This window comes from Ursus americanus, chromosome 1 (assembly GCF_024610735.1).
Source record: "Ursus americanus isolate L20-20 chromosome 1, mUrsAme1.1.p, whole genome shotgun sequence".
Taxonomy (NCBI): domain Eukaryota; kingdom Metazoa; phylum Chordata; class Mammalia; order Carnivora; family Ursidae; genus Ursus; species Ursus americanus.
The window spans coordinates 82,711,445-82,735,750 of NC_142127.1; the positions used below are offsets into that span (position 1 = coordinate 82,711,445).

Genomic DNA, 24,306 nt, shown 5'->3' on the forward strand with positions numbered 1-24,306 from the left:
TAATGAACATGACTTTATTCCCACTAAGCTTGGCACTGTTTGGTTTGCTCTCTACATGCTGCACATCAGTTGGAGATTTATCATCAATATCGTTATGTACAGCTCCCACGTAAAGAATGACTTACAGCTATCAGGAAGCCAAATTCTTCCCTCATGTGTAATATCTCATGGAAGTGCAATTCAAATCCTATTACAGCCAATTCCAAGGAAATACTTCTTTATCATGTTGAAAATAGGTTCAAATGTTTCCTTGAAATAGATGAACTCTTGGCTGAGGTTGATGCACAGATTTCAGATGGGATAGAATCTGACCTGGTATTCCATAAGCCGATTTGGGCTCTTATAATGATGGTGGAGGTTAATCCAGAAGCCTGAAGATGGAGAATATCACAAAGAATATGTTTTAAAAGCCACGTCTAATAAAATAGTCCTTTCTTGATGAACCTAAATAGGATTTCTTCACCTTTCTTTGACTGTTTAGTCAACAAGCTTGCTCTGTAGGAATGTGCTTTTCTTTACCTGAATCCCAAATATGTTTCTATTTGGCCAGATGTTAGTTAATTGAAACTAATTACATTTCCAGAGTAATCCTAGCATCTGGAGTCAGTCAGGCTATAAAGTAACGCTGAACTGAAGCATGGTGTTGTCCCTGCCTTTCTCCAGCTGCTGCTGGGAAGGCAAGACTGGTGGTATAAGCACTTTGAAGTCAAATAATCCAATTCAGTGCACTTATTTTATTTTAATTCTTTTGTAAGTAGCAAGTAACATCCTGCGTGGTTATCGTCAAGCAGGGTTATCACGTTTAGGCTAAAGAAAAAGTCCTGCAAACATATGAATGAAAAGCAGCATAGAAATTATGGACTGCTTTTTTACAAAGCTGACTATTTTGCTGACGCTCTGCTTGCATACACATTATTGCCTAACATGTTTTCTCATGTGGTTGTAGTTCTAAGCCGTTACCACCACAGTCTGCATTCCGGAAAGGAGGTTTAGGATTTTTAGTCAAGAATTTTGTTTAACAAAGTCTTCATGACGAGACAGAAAAGATTTAAAAAATTGCCCAGTTTTTAAATTGCCCCTTGTTTTTTTTAACTTTCAAAAGCCTGAAGAGAGTTTTTAGTGGCTCTTAATTATTGATGATTTTCATGGGAGTTCATTATTCTGCAGTGTTTACCACCTTGGCAGCAGGCTGACAAGCGACAGAAAGTAGCTGTCCCCATGATGGGACTGTGTTCGTTCTGAGAACAGGTGATAGGGTATTGGACTTTAAACCACCTTCAACCCCTAAAGCACAGCACGAACATTCAACCAACAGCGAATAAGTGCATGAATGAATGAAGTCAGTACTATGCCATCCTATGATCTATCTGAATATGATCATGCTGAGAAACTTGTGAGACTTCTAGAGATAGAATGACTTCTGCTAAGTCTTTTCCATCCACCCGTACCTATCATCGGACCTGCTAGGGAGTTGTAGAGGGACTAGCGCACCAGTGCGAAGGAAGCCAAGAGCCGGCATGAGAGGCCGAGTCTGGGAGAAAAATGGATTTTGAGGTGTGTTCCCATAGGGGCACAACAAGTACAGGAGAAAACTAAGATGAGATATTATCTGGGATATAGGTTTATTTATAGTGCTGGTAGAAATTTTAAGATGACCATATTATTAAGAGACGGTATGGGTAGGTGTTGGTATGGACAGGTAATTTGGGAAATAAGAATTCTTTTAGGAGTTGTCTTAGTAAGCATTTTAACCATTAGAGTGCTGCTCGAATTGATGACTGTAGAGAGAGAACATGGCAGTCTCCATCATTTTGAGCAAAATCATGGCGTAACTACTATTAGTAATTGGGTGAATTGCTGATATGTCTGTACTCCAACATGTGAAACACTTTCTCTGGAATAATATAATGCCCACATTGATTTGGCCATTTATTTTATAAAGCCATAAAGTTTTTGGCAGCAAGCATATCCAACATGGCCTAGCTATTTTTGGTTATTAGAAGCCAGAGAGAATTCATGGCTTATGAATCTACCTCTGTTTTTATTCTTAGTAAAATTTAAAATTAATGGATCTTTAAAAGATGCTCCATTGAGTTTCCTCAGGCCAAATCTAAAGGGTTTCTGAAGGGAATCTTGAATTCCTTTCACTTCTTTACCTATAATTTTTCTGAAACAGCAAACTTCCCAAATCACCTTTCTATTCAGTGGGTCATTTACTTAAGAGAAACAAACAAACAAAATGAAAAACTCTCCTTTCAGGGGCATGCGAGGATTGTAAAACCTAATTTTTTTTTTTTACATTCATCCATCTATATGTTAAACATGAGTTGAATTTCTCTCACATGGGAGACACTCTGCTAGGGACCCCTTTCCACCTGTGGGAGAACTGTGAACAAGGGGAAAGTCCAAGCCAACAGCTTCTAAGCATGAGCTCGTCGTGTTGCTTTGTTCCATGCTTATCATAGTGAACATTTTGTAACACCCCTGTCCTCTCTTAATACAAGCTCATAGCTAATGTAAGCCATCTATTTACCTAACTCTTAAAAACTTAATAATATCCCTAGAGCAATATAAAAGAAAAGGAATTTAGAATAAAATATTATATATGTCAATATTTAAAAACTCTAACAAAGGATATGGGGCCAACCTAACCCAGGGGACCTAACACAGACAACGTGGCATGAATGCTTACGTCTGAAACTCTCAAGGCTTTCTAGGGAATCCCTAATCACTGAAATTGTCTTTTTTTGTAACCTAGTTGTGCTCTTTGAAGTCCAAATGCTCCCACATTAGTTTCCAGCCAACAGGCTTAACCAGCAATTTGTACACACGAGATTCTTTGTTGCCAGGCTAGAGCCTCCCTCCTCTTACAAATACTTGTTCTTGCCTTTATTACTTTATTCAACCTACAAGCTTACTCTCTCACATTTGAGAAACCAATTTTTAGCAAGAAAAATAACTATGTAAACACCTCTGAATTATTCTCTGACACGATGAACATGTTCGGGAACCACCATGAGAGAATAAATGATGAGATAAGAATGTGCACATCTTTATAGTGAACAGGTTTTTAAGACTTATAAGAAACCTTGTTTTACATTTAACAATTTGAAGTCAGTGAAATATAAGTATATTTCTGTGTATGGGTACAATTCCGTAAATGCAACAGCTGTAAATACAAAATGACTTAGGCACGATAGATTGGTAATGAAGGGACACATGCTCCTTTGCCAAGACGGCCACGTATTTGAAAGGGATGCAAGTTATAAACAAATTCCCATTACTTACATGGTGTAAAATCCAGTTTATATTAGAACCATACGAAAGTACATCATATTCATATAAAAAGACTCAAATACTTACAAATAGAATAATCGCCCATTCGAACATCAATTGTCCAGAAGCACATTTAAAACTAGTGCAGAGCATAAAATACACTAGTCCTTTTTAGGCTTGACTGTTCTGCACATAGAAGACCATCTAGGATCCCTGACCAGTAAACCATCAGTGCTTCACAATCATTGCAACAACCAAAAATATCTCTACAGATTTCCAAAACACCCCCAATGTGTGACATGGTTCCCCCTGAGAATTGCTGCTCTGTGCATTAGGTCTCATCCTGTGCTTAACATCCTATGGATCAATACCTTCTTCAGTAGAACCCTTCTTGACCTCTCTGTCACCACTGACCTGCCAGCGTAAGCTTCAGGTAATCCTGGTTTTAGCAGACCTTCTTGGTAACTCCCTGAAGCCATCCTCTGGGCCCTTCCCCCAATTTTTCTGGAGAAGGAACAGAACCATCTCCCCAGTGAGCTATCCAGCATCAGTACCACTGAAATGCAAATCTGTTGAGAGCAACTTTACTAAGAATTCTCTCTGTATTGTTTGTGATCGCCTAAGGAAACAAATTCATGCAACAACACAGAGTGTCACATTGTTGACTCCCCAGGGCTTCCTTTCTGTTCTTTTAGCTCCAAGTGCTTTTCTTCTCTCTAGGCAGCCAGGGAGACCCCTTGTATTGTCCTGAAGGCATCTAAATTCAGACCTTTAGACACATCATTAATCTGTGATTTCTTTTAAAGTCCTCCTCCAACAAAACCAAACTCAGGTTTTGTGGAGCCTGAAGCTTATACAATTTGGGGTTCTTCTTTAAGAAAAAAGAATATAAAATTACTTAAACAGAATAAATATTTTATGTAGAATGAAAAAAAGAAATCACAACAAAGTACAAATTCTGAAAAAGGAACAAATACTCTAAGAAGCACCAAATCCAGAAAAAGAGCGTGTTACTTTTTGTTAATTAAATGCTTGACACACCTCCATAATACCTTTTGGTCTTCATTTTGGCTATATCATCTTTAACAACAATTTTGCAGTACCAGTTTCGACAGAGAAAAGAGAAACAAGATTAAGTTTTTTCTTTACCAACATTCATAAAAAGATTATATTTAATTTTGACAACATGGCAAAGTTCTTTTCATCTTTTCAACTCTATTGGTTTTGTCATGTACATTTTTGGAATTATTAGATTTAGGCAAAAGTTTCTTATTTGAATTGTAAGATATCAGAGCATTACAAGTCTCTATGTACCCTGAATATTCTTAAATATTGTTTAATTGGATAACTCTCATGAAGCAATTGCCATTGGTATCCTCATAGAAGTGGCATATTATGATTTTTATATTTGTCAATGTCAGCACTTTAGGTTAAGTCAATCAGAACTTAATAAGAATCTGTAGAAATATTATTGGGTCTGGCTATTTCAGGCCAAGGAAAGAGCGTGTGCAAGAAGACCTATATGAATAGAACATAGGGAGTTACGGCGTACTTACGCTGTGTACAGCAAGGGAGCAATCAGGGATAAGGCTAGACAAGTGTGTCAGGGTCAGGTAAAGAAATGTGATATGCTGTCAGATTTTGGCAAGTAGCTGAAAGCTCTCTACTCTGCCTTTAGATGAAGGAATCAAATGCCTACTGATAGATTGCTACACATATGAAGAGCCATTTGGTGTAGTGTTAAATTCATTAGCACTGGGGTCAAACAAGGGTCAGTTAGGTTCCATCTCTTACGCTCACTAGCTGAACAACCTTGTTACGAGGAACTTAACTGTTCAGGAAAGTGACTGTAAACCACACAAATATATTTTATAAACCCAAAGTAATGTATCTCCAATTTAATGCACCTTTAGCCAGTTCCAAAATGTACCAGTAGCTACTCTAATGCCTCCAGATGTAAGGAGAAATATAACAGAGGAATAGATAGAATAGAAAAATGTAGCAATTTTTATAAAATTTACAAAATACGTGACTCTGTACAGATATTATTAGGACCTTTTCCCAGGGTCTTGGAAAGGGCCCGTGCAAGTGAGGGGTCCTACAGCATATGCTTCTTTTAAGTTCAGATTGAATCTGCCTCCCTCAAAGGACGCAGGAGCACATCTGCAAATGGAATCCCAGGGAAGGCACAGGTAGCCCAGAGCTCCCCAAACAATGCAAAGTAACTCTAATTACAACCTTAGGCTCCCTATAAATACTGACACTCTCCTCTCACAGTGCCACGCTGACCTAGAAAGCCACAAATAGACTGTCTCTGATGGGTGTGCCAACTGGATGTCAAGGATGATTAGTGAGAAAGGAAAGAAGCCCTCCTTCCCCCACTGACTTCAGGGGCATGCAAAGCAGAGTGTGACAGAGGTCTGGAAAGCAGCTGCCACATGGTCTGGAGGGTGTGTGTCCCTGCAGAATTACAATTATCTCTTTCACTTTGAAAGGTTGTCCACCTGTGCCTTTACAGACTTCTCTGTCTTCTGCACAGTTTTCCAATTTTTACTGCACATAGACTTGTTCACTGGAGGGCTTGTTTCTATGAGATTAAGGCTTGTTCTTTAGTCTTTCATTTTACACAGTTTCATTATTACAGCTATTACATAGCAATCCAGTGTGGCAAATGTGAGACATATCCTTGCCTCCTCTATTTAGTATTTGTTGGTTTGTTCTCCATTTCCTAAGTGTATAATAACTCTGGAACGCATGTGGACCTAAAGTGCTGGATAGAAAGCAAATTTTCAAGAGGAAAGGGTAAGAACTTGGTCAAATCTTTATTAGCTGTGTGTACCCAGGCAAGTCAGCCTCTTTGAGCCTCAGTTTCTTGTCCTCAAAAATTGAAAAAATAAGATCTTTCTGACTCTACAAAAACAGTTATGAAGATTATCAAATAAGGTGGTGTATGGAGAAGTGATTGCCAAAGTGTAACTGCTGATGTGGGTAGGGATGACTATGTTACCTTCTTGCTTAGGCACCTTCCCGTCCTGCCACTCAATGGCAATCTTACAGTGTTTCACTATTGGGTGCCCCAAACATTGTCTAAATAGGAGTCTAATTAATAACTAAATGTTTTCACTGTAGTGACTGTAGTCGGTGTTTTTGTCTTTTTTTTTTTTTATAAATGGGTTTTGAGTAAGGAGAACATAATTTGGACAATAAGGTGTCAAGTCCGATAACAAAAAATCAATGTAGGCAGAGAATCACATAGTGGCATGAAACATCAAAGGCGATGGTGTGCTTAACTGAGTTAGATGAAACATTACAAAATTCAACAAATGTATACTTAGTGTAAATTAGATGCCCAACGTTGTTTGGGTGTTTGGAATGCATTATTATTATTATTATTTTTAAGATTTTATTTTATTTATTTGACAGAGACAGCCAGAGAGAGAGGGAACACAAGCAGGGGGAGTAGGAGAGGAAGAAGCAGGCTCCCAGCAGAGGAGCCTGATGCAGGCAGGGCTCGATCCCATAACGCCAGGATCATGCCCTGAGCCGAAGGCAGACGCTTAATGACTGAGCCACCCAGGCGCCCCTGGAATGCATTATTAAACAAACTGAGCTAAGAGTCTGTCCTTGTGGAGCTTATATTCTAGTGATTCAGAGTAATTGAGAAAGGCAGTGCTATGGCAGACTTATACATAATTTTGGAAATTTTAACAAAATATTTGGGAGGAAAATGAAGAACAATTAATGGATTCGGCTAGTTGCTGATTCAACCCAACTCTAGAATTTTATCGTAAAACAAACTTGGGTTGGGGTGGTCTTCTTGGAAGAATGTGGCAGTTGACGAATCTTGAACTGAACTAGGTGTAGAAAGATAGCAAACTGTTTCAATTTAGATTTCGTATTTGTTTGAAATGACTTTGGGGAAGAGGTGCTGGAGGTATGAATTCTAAAGCCCCCTATCCCCTACCCCAAGCTACCCCTTATTTCCACCACTGAGCTAATTATTTCAGGCCAAAGTGAGTTTGTTGAGTTATTAAATTGTTAATAAAGTTCACTGAGTTACTCATTCATTTATTTATTCATTCAAAAACCAACATGTATCTACAATGTACCAGTTATTGTGTTAGATGGTAATGAAAGAACATAAAATGAAAAAAAAAAAAGACTAACATTTTTGCCTTTAGAGGATTTATAGTTCATAATTACATTTTTAAATTCCATATGATCCCTGTCATAATGTGAAGGTCATTAGTAGAGAAAGCTTTCTATCTCTTGTCTCAATGAGTAAAATATAAATCATTTTAGATGCTATTAGCAAGAACTATTTCTCTATGTAAATGATTCACTCCTACCTGAAATGTTTAGATTGCACCTTCTATACTGCTCGGGGAATTGAATTAGACATGGAGGATATATTCAGGTATTAAAATGTGTAGACCATTTCACCTATCACAAGATAAATGTTAAAAAAAAAAATCTCAGCATGTCAGCATAAGCCACCCACCTATGACTAAGAACTCTACAGATAGAAGGTGAGAGAGGGAAAGAATGAATAAGCAAGAGTAATGGCATACTGAAAGTCTCATAAAACTTATGCTGCAATAGAAGATCAGCAGATTTAGTGTTTAGATCTTGCTGTCACATAAAAGAAGAATAAGGTGAAAAATATCAAAGTGCTAATCAGAAAGTTACATTAATATGTGTCTTACAGCAGAATGCTGGTACTCTATGGCAGTAGATAGGTTTTAGTGCACTCGGAGTAAGTTTCAGTAATTCTATCTCTTCTTTGGATTGAAAATTTGGTAGCTGAAGCACTTTTCCTTTTTTTCTGATTTTCATACGTATCAAGTTTATTGTTTTCTCTTTGGAGATGCTTCTAAACTCTTTGGAATGAGAGGAACTCACTTGATTATCAACATTTTTTACAATTCTTCACAATCTTGCTGTCAGTTCAACTTTTAGAATTGGTTAATAATAAAAAAATATAACAATCAGTAGATACAATGCTTTCAGGAAATATTTTAAATACATCTCTGTATTTATTAATGTCAGTATACATCTGAAAGTACATTTATGTACAAAAGATATTTTAGTAATTCTACTAACAATGTTGCCTTTGCATTTGGATTTGAAGACTCAATTACTCCATAGAGTCCCCCAGGGATTTGTGACTCCTAGTGTAGGAAATAGTTCTATGATTCCCATTGGAAGATTCTAGAACAACAGCTAAAAATAGTCCATACATGACTGTAAGAATATAATCATTGATATTTTGTCTTCTGATTTGTACAACTATGTGCTCTTCTTTTGTCCAGTGGTCCATGGAAATCACTTGGCCATGTATTACCATTCATTTCCTGCTCTGGCCCCTGGGGCTTCTTAGATCTCAGAGTCCCAGAACTTTCTGTGATTTCAGAACTAGGACTTTAAAAGATAGCTACAGATTGGCTCTACTACAATCACAAAGGCCTGCCATTGCCATGACTTAAAGAAAATCTTGGGATTTTCCTAAATATACTCTATAAACCACTTTCTGACCTCTGGAAAATTGTAGGCTAAATATGTAAACTTGAGAATATCAAATGATGCCAGGGATGTAGTTTAATAAAATATTTAGTTAGGAGAGCAGGCAGAAAAATAGATAAGGGAGCTGTAATTGTACACCACTCGTGAAAGACCATGGTTGTATCAAACGCTTCTGTTTATTTCATGACATACTGTAAGGATTAATAAACCAGTGAGCCCCTGAGAAAATTCGTGCATAGCTAAGGCCTAAAAGTAGTTCAGAATGAGGCAGTGGAGTAGTCTGCAAATGTAAATGTCTTTCCTAACGCCCAAATGCTAAGCTACTGACTCCATGTAGAGACACCTTGCTCTAAACTAGACTCTGGGTGTCCTTTGCCCTTGCCAAGTGTCATTTAATTAGAGGGATTTTGTTTAGTTACTCTACTGTTGAGAATCCTGTCTGTCTTACTGGTCACGAAATTGCTCAGTTGAGCTAAAAGGCAAAGTGACAATAATTGGAAACAAAATGTCTTTGTTCCCTGTCCCTCTGAGCAGCAGACTGCACCTTACAAGCACCATATTGGTGGAGGCAGCCTCTTTATTACGCCTGCTGACAGAGGCATTCTGGCATATTTATAACAGCTGAGGATAGCATGCCCTGAAGAGTGAACTTAATTCTTAGACTGCCAGGTAGTCTTCTGTGAATGACAGTGATTTGTCCCTTGTGATTTCTTTTTCTTCCTTACTGACTATTCATAAAGCCGCATTTGACAGCCTAATTTTATATAGCTAATAACACTAAGTAGCAATGTGATTTTAGAATGTCCATTAGACTTTTTCATGTTAAACTATTTTTAATAAACAGTTCTTTCGATCCCCATCTTTTATGGCTTACCGAAATTTGATTACAGTGTTTATGCCTTTTATTAAATAATCTTTCAGAAATGCAAGCTAAGGATCATGTAAACTACCCTTGATTCTATTTGGCATTAAGTAAAACATGAATTTGGGTGTATCATAGGAAAATTCTTAGGTAATTCAGTGGTTGCATTAAAGGAATAATTTATTTCATATTTTATCCAACAACTATTTTATTTTCTACTAGGAAAAGTAGAAGACACTGTATTAGGAATTGGGTATACAAGCTGATTCCACGAAACATACTCTGAGCCCTCAAAGAATTCACAGTTAAGGAAGAAGAAAAGCATTTTCCTTCATCATACCATGACATACCATTACATGAGGACATGTAATCCTCATCTTACCGATTAAAAAACTGAGGCTGAGAAAAATTAAATGTCTTGCCAAAGACCACACTGCTAACACCTGTTAGGATTCAGTCCCAGGTGGTTTGATGATAGTGTCTAGGCTCTTACACACAATAATATATTTCCTCTCATGGTTGTGTCTAGGGATAAACTGCATTTATATCTCTCTTTATTCTGGGTTTTATGCTAAATTCCTTCATACTCTTCCTGTCAGTTATGCTTCTCTGTGGTATTTCTGTTCATTGTCCATAGGTGATATTTACACTCAGAGGTAGTGAGAACAGAAGTGAGGGAGAGAAAATCATTTGCTGTTCTTTTTATCCCAATCTAATAAAGTGTTTCCTTAGACTGAAGCTATGCTCAGGGACCACAGGTTATCTTTTCATCATTTCTAGCCCTCAGCTATATCTTATTTTTATGTGCTATTGGACTCCCATAGGCACCCTTTAAGGAATTTGTTTCCATTACAGGACATGGTCTTTCCCGAGTTTGCCATTCAAAGGTCAAGCTTCCGTGCTCGATAAATAACTTTACTTTGTCAACCTGACTTTCTCCAGAATCTCCCTTTTGTTTTCATGTGGATTTGACTTCAGAATTATATATATCCTCCCTTCAATTCAGTTAGCCAACGCTGTTAATGTTAAGAGGGGGAAGTATCATCCTCACGGTTGAAACCCCCTTCCTGGGACTGGATTCCTCCAAAGATGGGTGCCTGCATCGAGACTGCTGCACGTTCGGTCAGAGGAGATGATTCGGTGGTTAACTTTAGCGTGCTGGTGTACTAACGGCACTTTTTCAAGGACAGTTGTCCTCTAGAACACCCAGAGAAATACAATTGCCTTCTCTTCTTGAAGTTTTCAGGTCAGAAGAGGAGAGTTTTCTAAGACAAGAGGGCTGATTCATTCCACAGCAGCATAACCTGTCAGAAGCAGCACTGTCCTGTGGGCATGGCTGCGTGTCATGTGCTATGAGTATCCATGGTTCCAAGTCAAGTCACCTTATCATTCAGCTACAGAGCTCAAGGATGTTTTCCTCTACGATCTCTATACTGTAATCAGGAAAATTATTTTTTGCTTTTTAATGAATTTCAGGCATAGATCTTGGAAAAATCTGGCCCGACTCTCATATTCTTTGGCAGGACACATATATCTTTCACCCATGAGACTGCTGGAGTTGTTCCAAATGGAGCATACTCTAAGACAAAGTTCCCTAGCATTAGCTTTTGTACTTTTTAAACATACTATCTCTGAACACTTTTAAAAGGGAATGTCACAGTTATGATTTTCCTCTTTTAGGTCACTCTAATAAAAGATAACGATGCCGAGGATGAGAAATAACTTTCACGAATTAGGTATTTACCATGTGGCAGGCACTATGCCAAGTATTTTGCATAAATTATATCATGCATTAGGGAGGAAAGATTTTAATCCCCATTCATCAGATGAGGACATCAGGGCATGAAAAGGATAAATAACTTGCCCAGCATCGTAGACCATAGACAATCTCATTCCAAAACCAACATTCTCATCCCCTACATTCAGTGTTTGAAGTATTTCCTGCTTCCCATGCTGTTTTTCTAAACACATTCTATTGCCACTCAATTTCTCCAGTCAGAATGGTTTTTAAATTGCACTCACAGACCTATTTTCTTCTTTTATACAGTATTTATAGTAGCTGATTTTGATAGCTGAGAATAGTACCATATAAATAATGATGTAAGACCTCAGGCAAATCACTTAACCCCTCTGAATTTCAGTTTCCTCATTTGTAAGATGATGAAATAATAATACTTGCCTCACAGGATTGTTCAAAGATCAAATGCAGTAATGCAAGCGAAGTACTCTCCATGAATAAATGTTAGCTCAATCCCCTTTCTTTCTCATCCCTTTCCTTGTAAGTCCAAGGATAAGGAAACATGGCAAGACTCATGGTAAGTTTGAATACTATCAGGATTCCTGATTGATTAAATAATTAATTTCTCATTCAATTACCCAAAGGATTTGAAGCAGCTTGCGGAATATAAAAGGAATATAATCATTATAAATATGTTATGTTTCCTTAATTTTATCCTGTTAACTATTCTCCCCTTTTATTTCATTCATTCATTCTGGTAGTCATTCAGTCATTGATTGCATACCTATTGTTTGCTAGACATGGATTTGCATGCTCCACTACTCATCTTATAAATCCTCTTCTATTGTCCAATTTTCCCCCCTCCCTCCTTGTCTGTCATAGTCCTTGGTTCCTTTAAACGTTCCATTCACTTGTCAACTACTGCAACCCGGTTTCTGACTTTTTTGTGATGGTCCCAAACAACTTCTTTTTTTAATCCCAAACAACTTCCTTTCTCTTTTTTTTTTTTTTGAATGTTTATTTATCTATTTTTGAGAAAGAGCAAGAGAAAGCATGTGCAGGAGGGGGACTGAGGGAGACTGAGAGAGAGAGAAGCTCAAGCAGACTCCCTGCTGAGTGTGGAGCCTGGGAGGTGGGGCTTTATCTCAAGACATCTGTGACCTGAGCTGAAATTAAGAGTCAGAGGCTTAACTGACTGAGCCATTCAGGCAGCCCCCCAATGACTTCTTAAATGTTAAACCCAAAAGAAGTATTTTCCTTTTTTGTCTTTGTGGACCTGTTTGTTGCATTTAACAATGCTAATCTCTTTCTTCTTAAATCCTTTTGGTAGTATTCTTGGTATTCTCCTTGTTCCTATTTCTCATACTGTATCTTTTCTGACTCTATCATATTCCTTTTTTATCATATTCCATCCCTTAAATGTTGGCTTAGAGTTCAAGTTTAAATAGAATCTTCTTTTCTGTCTACTGCTTTGCTATAATTTTAATTCTCTTTCTGTGTTAATGACACTAAATATCAATATGCAAACTAGACTTATGTTTCAAGACTCAGATTCACATACATCATTTCTGACTTCAGCTCTCAAACACGCCAACCTGAAAATAACTAAAACTGAATTTATCCCTACCTTCCAAATAAATATTTGTTCCACTAACGTTCTCTACACCTCTACCCAGTTATGGTGCTTGGAACCAACCTGATATATATTCTTCAATCCTCCTTACCCCTGAATTTCCCACGTCCAATTAATCACCAAGTCTTCTCATATCACCTCAATGTATTATCCTCATGACCTCTGTTTGGGCCATTCATCTTCTTTTTCTAGACAACTGCAATAGTCTCCCAACTCTTGCCCTGCCTTCCAACTTACAGGCCAAATCTGTCTTCTTACCCATCTCAGAATGATGTTCAGCATCTAAATCATAATTGGAACATGCTCATCTTTTGCTTAAAACTATCAAGTACCCTTCATTGTTGACATGAGCAGTTTTCAAAATGGTCCTCTGAAAGCCTTAAGATTCATTGGAAATGTCTGTGGGTCCATGTAGTGATGGCAGGGCTTGGTGGGGGAGTTTACGCAGACAGAGACAGTCCAGTTCCTGGCTTCTCACCACATCTATACTCTGTTTTTCCATTCTTAACCAGAGTAGTTCCATTTTTATATATATTTTTATATATTATAGTGCCATATGACATGGGGGGTGGTGGTAAAAAGATGGAGCATGTGGAAGAGAGGAAAGGAATTGACTGTTTTTACAAAGTCTGAAAGCCATCAGCCTGCATAATATCCAAGATTCGCAACCCTTTGCATGGCCTAGCCTCTGACCAGCTCACCAGCCTCATCCCTTACAATTCTCCTGCCTTTTAATTTATGCCCCATCACATTCATCTAGCTACTTACTTAATAAAGGAAAGATGGGGTTTCACTGTGCTACTGCCCTCAGAAGAATATTCAATTTGAATTAGACCAGTTCTAATTTTGTTTCTTCTTGGACTCATGAATATGCTTTACGTTGCACAGTTGTTTCATAGAATCAAGATACTGAATCCTAATCTTTTCAGTTTTTCATGCTCATTTCCAGGAGGTTGGCTTTTTTCCCTCGCTATTCAAAGCGATCCCATCCTTTCATCAGTATGGCAGGTGGCCCTATAAAACTGAACAGCTGTGAATCTTTCGAAGAGACCCTTCAGGGATGAGTTGAGAGCCACATTTGACCTGTTTATGTTTGGGAAGTTTTCTTTTTTTTTCAAAATCCTTTTTCCAGATTACTTTAAAAATGAACCATACAACTCTACCCACTAACTAGGCAAGTGTTTCTTAGTCAGGAAACTCAGCTGAGTGGGAGGCTGAATCTAAAATTAAAGTAGCTTCTATTTGCCTAAGTGTCATTCTCAGTGTAATATACTTTTCCAAAAAGCATTCATTAATATGCATTTTAAGACTTAATTTAGAAACAGAGTCCGTCATTGATCACCTCTCTGTTTACATTTTAGCAGTCTGCTGAGAGTGCACTGTTAGACTCCCTTACAAGCTGCTTTTTTCTTCTCCCTTCTCTCTTTATTAGCCTCAACACCTTCCTGTAGGATCTTTATTAAAAAGATCAAGAAGAGAGGTTTTAGATTTCATAAATATTGCAGCAACTCCATGCTCTTTGGAGAGTGGCTTCTTTAGATCGAAATGGCTTCCTATGGGGCCAGAGAGTGTTTTGAAGCCAACAAACCAGAAAGAATAAAACAAAAAGCTCTCCTCAATAAACACACCGACACATTAGTGCGTGGGCCAAATAAATAAGTGTGATCATGTAAGAGGCGCTCAGTTCTTTTTAAAAACTAGGGATTTTCTACAAAATCATGAAGCTGAACACACTGGAGTCTCTGGCCTGCATAACTTCTGATGACTGGGATAATTTTGTTAAAAAGCTAAAGGGAGTTCTGTTAACCTTTTAAAAAATTGATCGCCACCATCGTGAGTCTCTGGTGAGGAAATATTTCATTGTGCTGAAGTCTGTATGTTTTGGAAAAGCTGACTGGTGGTTTTTTGTTTTGTTTTGTTTTTTGTTTCTTGTTTTTTTAAGCTCACTCAGCCTCCAATATTGTGTGCATATTCTGGGATATTCTATCTGTTTGGATGCCTGCTGGGAGTCTGAGAAAGGGAGTCGGGAATAAGAAGGTATGTAATAAATGGTTGAGAACACTACTATATTGGTACATTATAATTTGTATATATGATTTGTGATTGGACCCATTCAGCTAATTTTTAGTGTGTTGCATAGTTGGAAAATGAATTAAAGTGTAGGAGGCAGGAAGCCTGGTCAAAGCACTTGGACGTTTGGATAACTCTTTTACAAGTAACTGAAACAAATTACTTAAACTTTCTTTAATATGAAGGTTAAATCCAGGGATTAAAGTGTGGGGTTGGTGAATGAGATGGAATACAGAGAGAAATTTGTATGGTCCTTCTTCACACCTTATGCTGCAGATCCACTATTTGCAGAGTATGGTTTTTGAAAACAAAAATGGAGAAAAGAACAGAAGTGCACCAATGTAGTTTGTTCTTGCTCTGATGTTGGGAGAAGAATTAAAAATAGCAGAGCAAGATCCAGAGTATCACTTCCCCTTTATAAATTCCACCTCAACCCCTGAGTAGAATAAGCCGATTTTTGGTGTGTGTCACCACACCTGGAAAGGTATTGCATATCATCCTCCTAACTGGCCTTCTAGAGGATAAGATCCCCTGATTTCCAATTATCATAATACTTGTTGCAATTTAGAATAATTAGAATCACCTGCTTAGTTTTGGATGCCCACTGATGCCCAGACTCACCAATTAAATCAGGAATTAGGGGAAAGACCTAGGCAACATTTCAAGGTTCCCCATGTGATTCAAATGTGCAGCCACAGTTGAGAACCACTGTCCTAATAATTTACAAATGCTAAAGCCAGGCATTTTCCTTAATCACTACTTCCATCACTGACCCAATCTTTTTTGGCATTTCCGTTGGCTTTTGAATGAAATCTAAATCCTGCTCCGTCTTTAAGCATGTTTATTATCTCACTGTTTGGTAACATTCTACAACTCACATGATCTGTTCCAAGCATACAGGTCTCACACCAACTTACTGTGCTCACCCCAATCCATCCCGTCCTTATCCACGTTGTTTTCCTTGTCTGCATGAACAGCTGTCTCCTGTCGACTTTATCTCATGAAATCCCATCCAACGTCAAACACACCTCTGACCCCTCTCTGCTAAATTCCCAATTGTGGCTTTTACCTAATAGTCTCACATCCAATTTCCAACTGCCTATTAGCATGAAGTGTTCATGGAATTTTTTTAAGGCAAAGGTTTGTCGAGTGTCTACAATATTTCCCTGTATCAGACCACTTCTGTCCTTTAAGAAAGGCTATACTTACGTTATTCAAAAACAAACTAAAATTCATAGTAGTTTAACAAATGAGAGTTCGTTTCTCACACACGAAAACGTTGTTATAGATCATCCGTTCAGTGACTCGGTGATTTAGGTGTTATCTCATCCCTCCGCCTTCCTAAAACAAAACCTCCACTTTCACCAAAGGGAAAACACTGGTGGTGTCAAACTTCAAATGATTTGGTCTGGACAGGATTCATGACACTTCTGATAAATCATTGGCAAGAAGTAGTCCCATGGCCCTGCCCAGCTGCAAGGGAGCAGGGAAATATAGGGAGACTGTGATGTTTAGAGTGAACAGTGAACATAAATGTCTCTGCTAGACCTTTTCAAGTGTGCAAGCTCCTCTATCCTTTGCTAGAACTCTACAACATTGAAAGGTGTATTGTAATTTCCATTATTTTATAATTACTATTATTAGTAGTATATTTATGGATAGGGTAGGTGAATCACTTCTCTACCATCACCCAACTGGATGTAGGACCCACAATCCGTAGACTATATACTTCTTAAAGTTATATACTATATACTCTCTTCATTCATAAGTAGATAGGATGGTTGTTTTTTTTAAATAAATTCTATTGGATTACTTGGATGGATTTTACGTAAAGTTCAAGTATTTATTGACTTTTATTCTTTATTGTGCCTCAGACATTCCAATATAAGAAAATAGCAGCTCACAAATGAATGATTAATTAAATTTGTTTAGAAGGCCTTCACTCTCTGGGACTTGAGTTCCATTAGTGAGGGTCAGTTAGGTACAGGAAAGGCAAGAGTGCTGTTTGAAGAAGAGAGGATGAGAGAGTTAAAGAAAAAGCACAAAAAGCTCACATCACATTAATACTCATGTGTAGGGATTGCATATAATATTTTGGCAGTTTTTATATGGCCTTGAAATGTCCATATGTACCCAGTGAGAATTTATTATTAATTTGCAAGAAAATAAAGCAAACAAAAACCAAAATGTTTTTCAGGTAGAGCTAAAAACCAGGAGGTGTGCTGTTGTCCAGAGACTTGATCCACCGAACCTTCTTAGAACATGCCTCATGGTTGGTTATGGATTGTTTTGCTTGGAGAACTGACTAATCTGCCTGAAAGATCCATGGGCAGAGGAGACAGAGTCAAGAGGCACTGATTTGATGATCTGGGGTCTCGTCAAAATTCATGATATGACAGGGGCAAAGGGGCCTGAGGATTTTCAGATTTTTTCCCCACATCCCTGAGTTCACTCTCATGTTGGCTGCCAGGAAGCCAAATTACTAGTAAATTGATGATCTGCAGCAATGTCCCTGCTCTCAGACAGTGGCAAAAACAATCAAAAAGTGAGGGAGGCAGCCTGCTGTAGTAAAAGGAACATGGGTTTTAAACAACCCACATACTTTGGCTTGAATCCAGGTTTTTTTATGTTTTAGCTTTTTTATGTTTTATGTTTTAACTAACCTCTTTGAATCTTTTTTTTTCTTCTATAAAATAAGATAACAATATGTATTTTAGAATAATTACTAGAGAAGCAGAGATAATAAATGTGAAGCATTTAGTTTAGTTCTTGGTTTATAGAAAATTCCAGTAAATAGTGCAGCTTAAAGAATAACATGGTTTAAGAGTAGGTACAAAGGGCAAGCAGTGGTTGACTAGGTTAACCCAATTTAGCACTGTTTCTATGTGACACACTTACAAATCCTTTTTTTCCCCTTTGAGTCAATAGTTCTAGGTTTAAAAATAACATCCCTCCTTGACTTGCCAGTTAGCAATCATAATATCTGAGTTGACAGTAATAGTATCAGAACTAGTAAATATAGCATACAAGATATCAAGGGTAACATAATATTCCAGGTAATTGGGATTGAAAGTCTCCATAAAATGTCTATCAGCAAGGCCTGCCATTATCTTTTGATCCTAAGATATTTATTTTGTGTGTTTCTATAGATGTGTATGTCCATCTACTTCTTATGCCTGCAATTCATTGTACTCAAACCACAAAATCCCTATGGCTTAACAGCAGATAAGACATTTATACATATAATCAGGAGTTATATCTACTCATATTAAACATATACCTATGTTTCAACAAGTTAAACAGATAAAATTTCCTAAATGTATGGAGATTATGTTGCATTCTAGTGGGGGAAAAAATCAGACCATAGATAGTAAACATGATAAATAAAAATATTGTATGTTAGAAGGTGATGAATGTTGTAAAAAAAAAAAAAAGAACAAGAAATATAGAGAAAGGAGAATAGAGAGTGCTCAGGGAATTGTTATGGAGAGGGTTGACTTCAGAATAAAATAGGATTGTCCTGAGGAGGTAACACTTCAGCAATCTCCTGAAAGAAAGAGGGCTAGCCATGCCATGTACAAGGAGAGTTTCAGGCAGAAGGAGCAGCCAGTGCTGCCATATTCTCATCATAGTGAAGGCCGGTATGACTGGACTGGAAGGAAAATGGGGCTACTAGGAGAGTAGAAAGGTAAAACACGTAAGGTAGCAAGTAATACTAGGACTCAGTGTGACTTTGTAAGGTATTTCCCCCCACCTATTTATAAAAAAGTCAGGTAGATCACAAATAAATGAAATGTGACAATGTAATAATAAAAATGGAATATTCAAAGAGAAGAGTGTATCTCAAAAAGTTGAACATTAAAGTAAGTCACATTGTTTTTCATTGTAAAGTACAGTATGTTTAGTCTTCCAGGAAAAACGAAACAAAACAAAACTTTAACATGAGAAGGTAAATACTTCTTAATTAAGGACTCTACTGGCCATCATGTTTAGGACAATAGACTTGGTGTCTGTTTGAATTTATAACACATCTTTTGAGAAAGGAAGCTTTCTAGTCCTTATAATTACATTTTTAAATGTTAATAATCACTCTACATTTTAGAAAGGGATTTCTACAACAGTACTGCTGCTATTGTTTTTAAAATTCTGCTGTGTTGGGGGCGCCTGGGTAGCGCAGTCCTTAAGCGTCTGCCTTCGGCTCAGGGCGTGATCCCGGCGTTCCGGGATCGAGTCCCACATTGGGCTCCTCCGCTGGGAGCCTGCTTCTTCCTCTCCCACTCCCCTGCTGTGTTCCCTCTCTTGCTGGCTGTCTGTCAAAATAAATAAATAAAATCTTAAAAAAAAAATAAAATTCTGCTGTGTTTTAAAATGCATTTCTTCATAGTCAGTACTCAGTGGAAATAAGGAACAGCTGGTCAACATCTTGCATATCATAATCTATCATGTGTGTAATAATTATTATTAATTTACCTGGAGGATGGTCTTTTTTCCCAGATAAAATATACTCTTCCTTTAATCTACCCTCATAAATCTTCTTTCATATCATTTTAGTTATTTGGAATTATAGTTGTCTAAATTCAATACTTTCTACCTGATTAGTACTTAATTTTTTTCTAATTTACACCAAATAAGATTAAAAATTATTCTCATAAAGAATTATCTGATAAATTATCTGAATAACTTATGCTTAAATTCCTAGTTATTGGGGAAAGAAAATTTTGAACATATTTTCAGTATTGCCAAAGTGTTACAGGAGATAGGTTAATTCTTATACCTTTTCTCATTGTATTAAGATAGTCAAAGACACATGAAATGTGTTCGTTATTTTTGCTGTGTTATTAATTAACAAATGTAATAGAAATGTAACAAAATAAAGGAGCCTTATTATTCCAAAGGTTAGCTATAAATTCATTAGTCTCTCATCTAATCTTTGGGGGAAAGACGATATTAGAAATTCATGGAGAAAGAATTTGAATGCCTTAGGGTACTCATTAGGGTACAAGCACTTGAGGGAAAGAAACCTCAGAAGATATAAATGAAGCCTCAGAAGATATGAATGTATCATGCCACCTATCATTCTTGAACAGAGTGCCATGCACTGGTTACCAATCCCAGGGAAAGATTGGTATTTACAAAAAAAGATGGGTTTTTTTGTTTGTTGTTGTTGTTGTTGTTGTTTTTGGATAACAAAGATCATCTCTCTGCCAACCACTAAGAACAGATGTCCAAATACTTCTGACCATTGCCTCTTGGTATCTGAATCACTGAAGAAAACACAACACAGTCAGGCACCGTGAGTAAAGAGTATGAGTAAAGAGAGTAAGACACAGAACAAAGTCAGCATTAACAGGTGGGCATCAATGCCCCATTGTCAGTGTGTTTTCACAAGCATTCTTCTCATGCTGGAGTAGAAGGAGCGCTGTCCTCACCCCATAGAGGATGGATAGAGCAGTGAAGTTGGCCCAGTGTTTTATGATACACATACTCTAAACAGAACAAAAGAACACACGCTGAGTATGAAACAAGAAAAGATATTCCCACACAACACGATAAGCCCAGCACAGCTGTGAAGACTCTTTATATCTGGAAAGAAGTATTTATATATAAGGAAGTGTTTCAGACTTAAGACTAGTTCTTTCCCAAAAAATCATCATGGAAGAGAATTGGCTTATGTTAAGGATGCAGTTTAGGTTTTCATGTTTTAGTTAGTTATTGGTTTGTGACGAATCACCCCAAATTTGGGGGGCCTAAAACAACTATTTTGTATTTGTTTACAAATTTTCAACTTGGTCGGGCTCAGTGGGACACCCAGTAGAGTCCAATTCCCAACTTGATACAGTACCTCAATTTGTGAGGTTCCTCAGGAAAAGAGAACCAACTATACGGAAGTGGATCATAACGTTTTTTTCCTCCAAAGTGGAATACTTATGTGTGAAAAGAATACTGTTAATAATTGAGCTGGGAAAACTAAGACTGTCTTTTGAAAACTCTATCTATAAAAGACCTTGGCAAATGGGGAAAAACTACCATTTTATTATTAGTCAGTTGTCTGTGACTCAATACAGAGTTTTCTGGTAAACTGAACTGGGACATTTGACTAGAGCACATATATGCTTTGCTCTCCAAATCACCAGTGACTTCCAAATTTGAAAGGTTCAGAACATATAATTTGATGGGGGAGGGGTTGGGGGAGCAGTTAAATCAGTTTTCGCTCAGTCCCTGGCTCTCTTTTTGATAGGAGATAGGAAATAGGAGATCGGAGACAGAAGGACAGAGAATGAAGTATCTGTGTCTATCTGAGAGAAAATTCCTGGCTTTGTTTATCCCTCTGCCACACTTCCATATGGGAAGAGAGAGAAAAAGAAACAGAGAGAGAGAGGGAGAGAGAGAAGGAGAAAGAAAGAGAGAGAGGGGCGGGGAGAAATGCTTTCTTATGAGAGTACTAAACTGGAATTCTGAAAATCCAGATATGTCTGATTTTTCTCTCTGTACCATATGTAGGGATGAGTTGTTGGTTTTTTTGTTTGTTTGTTCTGTCTGTTGTGTTTTTGTTTTTTTGTCTGAGAATTGATCTAATTCTCTCCTATTTGTAGCAAGAAAGGGAAGCAAAACAGATTGAGGAGTAAAATCTAATGACATTGGTTTCAGGAGTCCCCCTGCCAACTCAATCCTTATATTTCCTAGTTATATAAGCTGTATGGGCACACACACACATAAACACACAGATTATATAGTATATATACCATTATATCTATCTATCATCTATCTATCTATCTATCTATCTATCTATCTATCTATCTATCTATCATCTATCTATCATCTATCTATCATCTATATCTATCTATCTATCATCTATCTATCTATCTATCTATCTATCTATCATCTATCTAGTATTGTATATATATATAGATAGATATATATAGGTATAGATACAGATATCTTTCTCTCTCATGCATGTACATAACTTCCTTCTTTTTTCTTAATTGGTTAATTCTGTGAATTACGACCAAGAATAAAGGCAGTTAAACCAGCCCAATGTCTTCTCTTCATAGGGAGGGTGATGGGACAGGAGGTTTTTGTTTCTCCCTCCATTCTCTTATTTTTCAGTGTTTTCTCTTTGCTTCCTGGACCAAATTGCTAAGATTTTGATGATCCAAAGATGAGCTACCTCTGTTGGCCGATGATATTAACAGAGTTACAGGTAAGTCTTCTTTCAGCATCTGTGAAACTTGGTAGATATACAGACGTTCTTTTATATCTATGAACTAGACTCACCCAAGGAATGGACCAGATATAAGAATTGCTAAGGATATGATACTAGAAACCTGGCTGATACTAATTTTACTTTATCTTCACCATAGTGAGTCATCCCAAACGTAAGATCAAGTAATACATGTTCAGTTAATAAGATGTATCTCTCAGCTCATTTCTTGATTCTCACAGCAGTTCTTTATGTTAAGTGAGGAATCTGTCAGCTAGAAAAACCCAACCCTGTAGATTTACTGCCTTTATACTATGCAAGGTTGTGGTGAGGATACGCCAACCTTTAAGGTTCTACCTCATCACCGCGGAAAGAATGTATCATTGAGCAGTTACATTTATCCATATTTCTTTCTTTCTTTCTTTCTTTCTTTCTTTCTTTCTTTCTTTCTTTCTTTCTTTCTTTCTCTCTCTCTCTCTCTCTCTCTCTCTCTTTCTTTCTTTCTTTCTTTCTTTCTTTCTTTCTTTCTTTCTTTCTCTATATTTATTTCATTATCCATATTTATTTCTTAATATCCATTAACTGTATTTGAAATTTCAGTGAAGCTAGGTGGGCATAGCCACAATCCTCTAAGTGACACTAGAGGAATGAACAGTTCAGACGTTATCTCCTAAAAGCTCGAGTTAGCAGCTTATAATGATTAATATTAACAAGAAGTATATCATATATTATGTTGAAGATTCACTCACTATTTTATTTCTCATCTCAAACTATGGCCTGTTATGTTGTCCGAGATCATCAGAGAGGGTTTTGTAAAGAGCACAAAAGGGAAATTAAGATCCAAAGCATAAAATTTCCTTTCTCTTATTGTCAAAGCCACATTAACTTCCAAAATACAATCTCTTCTCGAATTCATTTCTTCCTTGCTTTCTTGTGCTTCTTCTTTACTAGAGAAATTCTGTACAGGTGCTTGACTGTTCTCTTGGTTCTGCCAACAAATGTAGCCTGAATCATTTCCCTTGGAAAAGGTAGGGATACATAAGAGCCCTCAGAGTTATATTAATCTGGTCTCAAGTATGCCCCAACTCCAATTTTCCAGTTGAATGTGCTAATAGGAAAATACAAGATACAACTATAACACAACTCAACTATAGCAGAAAATTCATTTAATTTCTTGGTAATTATAACATTTTATAATCTAAGCATGATCCCCTATCCAATGTGAGATATATCTATATCTCTATATCTCTATATAGAGATATAGATATATATATATCTTTCAAGAACTATATATATATATATATATATATATATATATATATATATATATATATATAGTTCATCTCATAGAATTGAATTCTGTAATCTTATTTTCTGCCATAAGCCAAAGTATGAAGTTTAGTGTTATTTAGGAGATATGGGTGGATGTTTTGAGGAATGGGGATGGAATGAAGAAAATAGTCATAGAAAGAAACTCTTGATTTCAGCTTCAGCAGATGTGCTAATTGATGCTGGTTGTTCAGAACACATCATCTGTGGGATTAAGTTCACCTTTACATACCACTGCACCACTTGATCATAGTATATTTCCCTCCCATTCCATAGACATTATTGTCATTCATTTTACTTATTCATATGCTCTAATTACTGTTTCTAAACAAAGTCTTCTTTCAGATCAACTAAGTATAAGAAAAAGCAAATATTTGATTTTATGTATTCCTTTTCTGAAACAACTCCTTTCTTTATGTAGATCTGAATTTCTGACCTAATATTATTCCTTCTCCTTGAAGAAACCCCTTTTAACATTTTTGATAGATATTTCTGCTGGCAATGAATTCCCTCCATTTTTTATGTCTGCTTCCCTTTTTAAGCATAATTATACTAGATATGGAATTCTAGGTTGGTGGTTATTTTTTCTGTGCATGTGTGTGTGTGTGTTTAAACACTTTAAATATTTCATTTTATTCTCATCTTTCTTGCATGGTTTTCCAATGAGAAATCCA

At 37.0% G+C, this 24,306-nt stretch overlaps 1 long non-coding RNA gene across 1 annotated transcript in view; it reads left to right on the forward strand.

Moving 5' to 3' along the window:
• Positions 1 to 22,297, forward strand: part of LOC123798053 (uncharacterized) — a 70,174-nt gene extending 47,877 nt beyond the window's left edge. The window contains exons 4-5 of the long non-coding RNA XR_006781164.2: positions 14,975 to 15,069; positions 22,210 to 22,297. This is a non-coding gene — a long non-coding RNA (uncharacterized LOC123798053). The remainder of the gene's footprint in view (positions 1 to 14,974; positions 15,070 to 22,209) is intronic.
• The last annotated feature ends 2,009 nt before the right edge of the window (positions 22,298 to 24,306 follow it).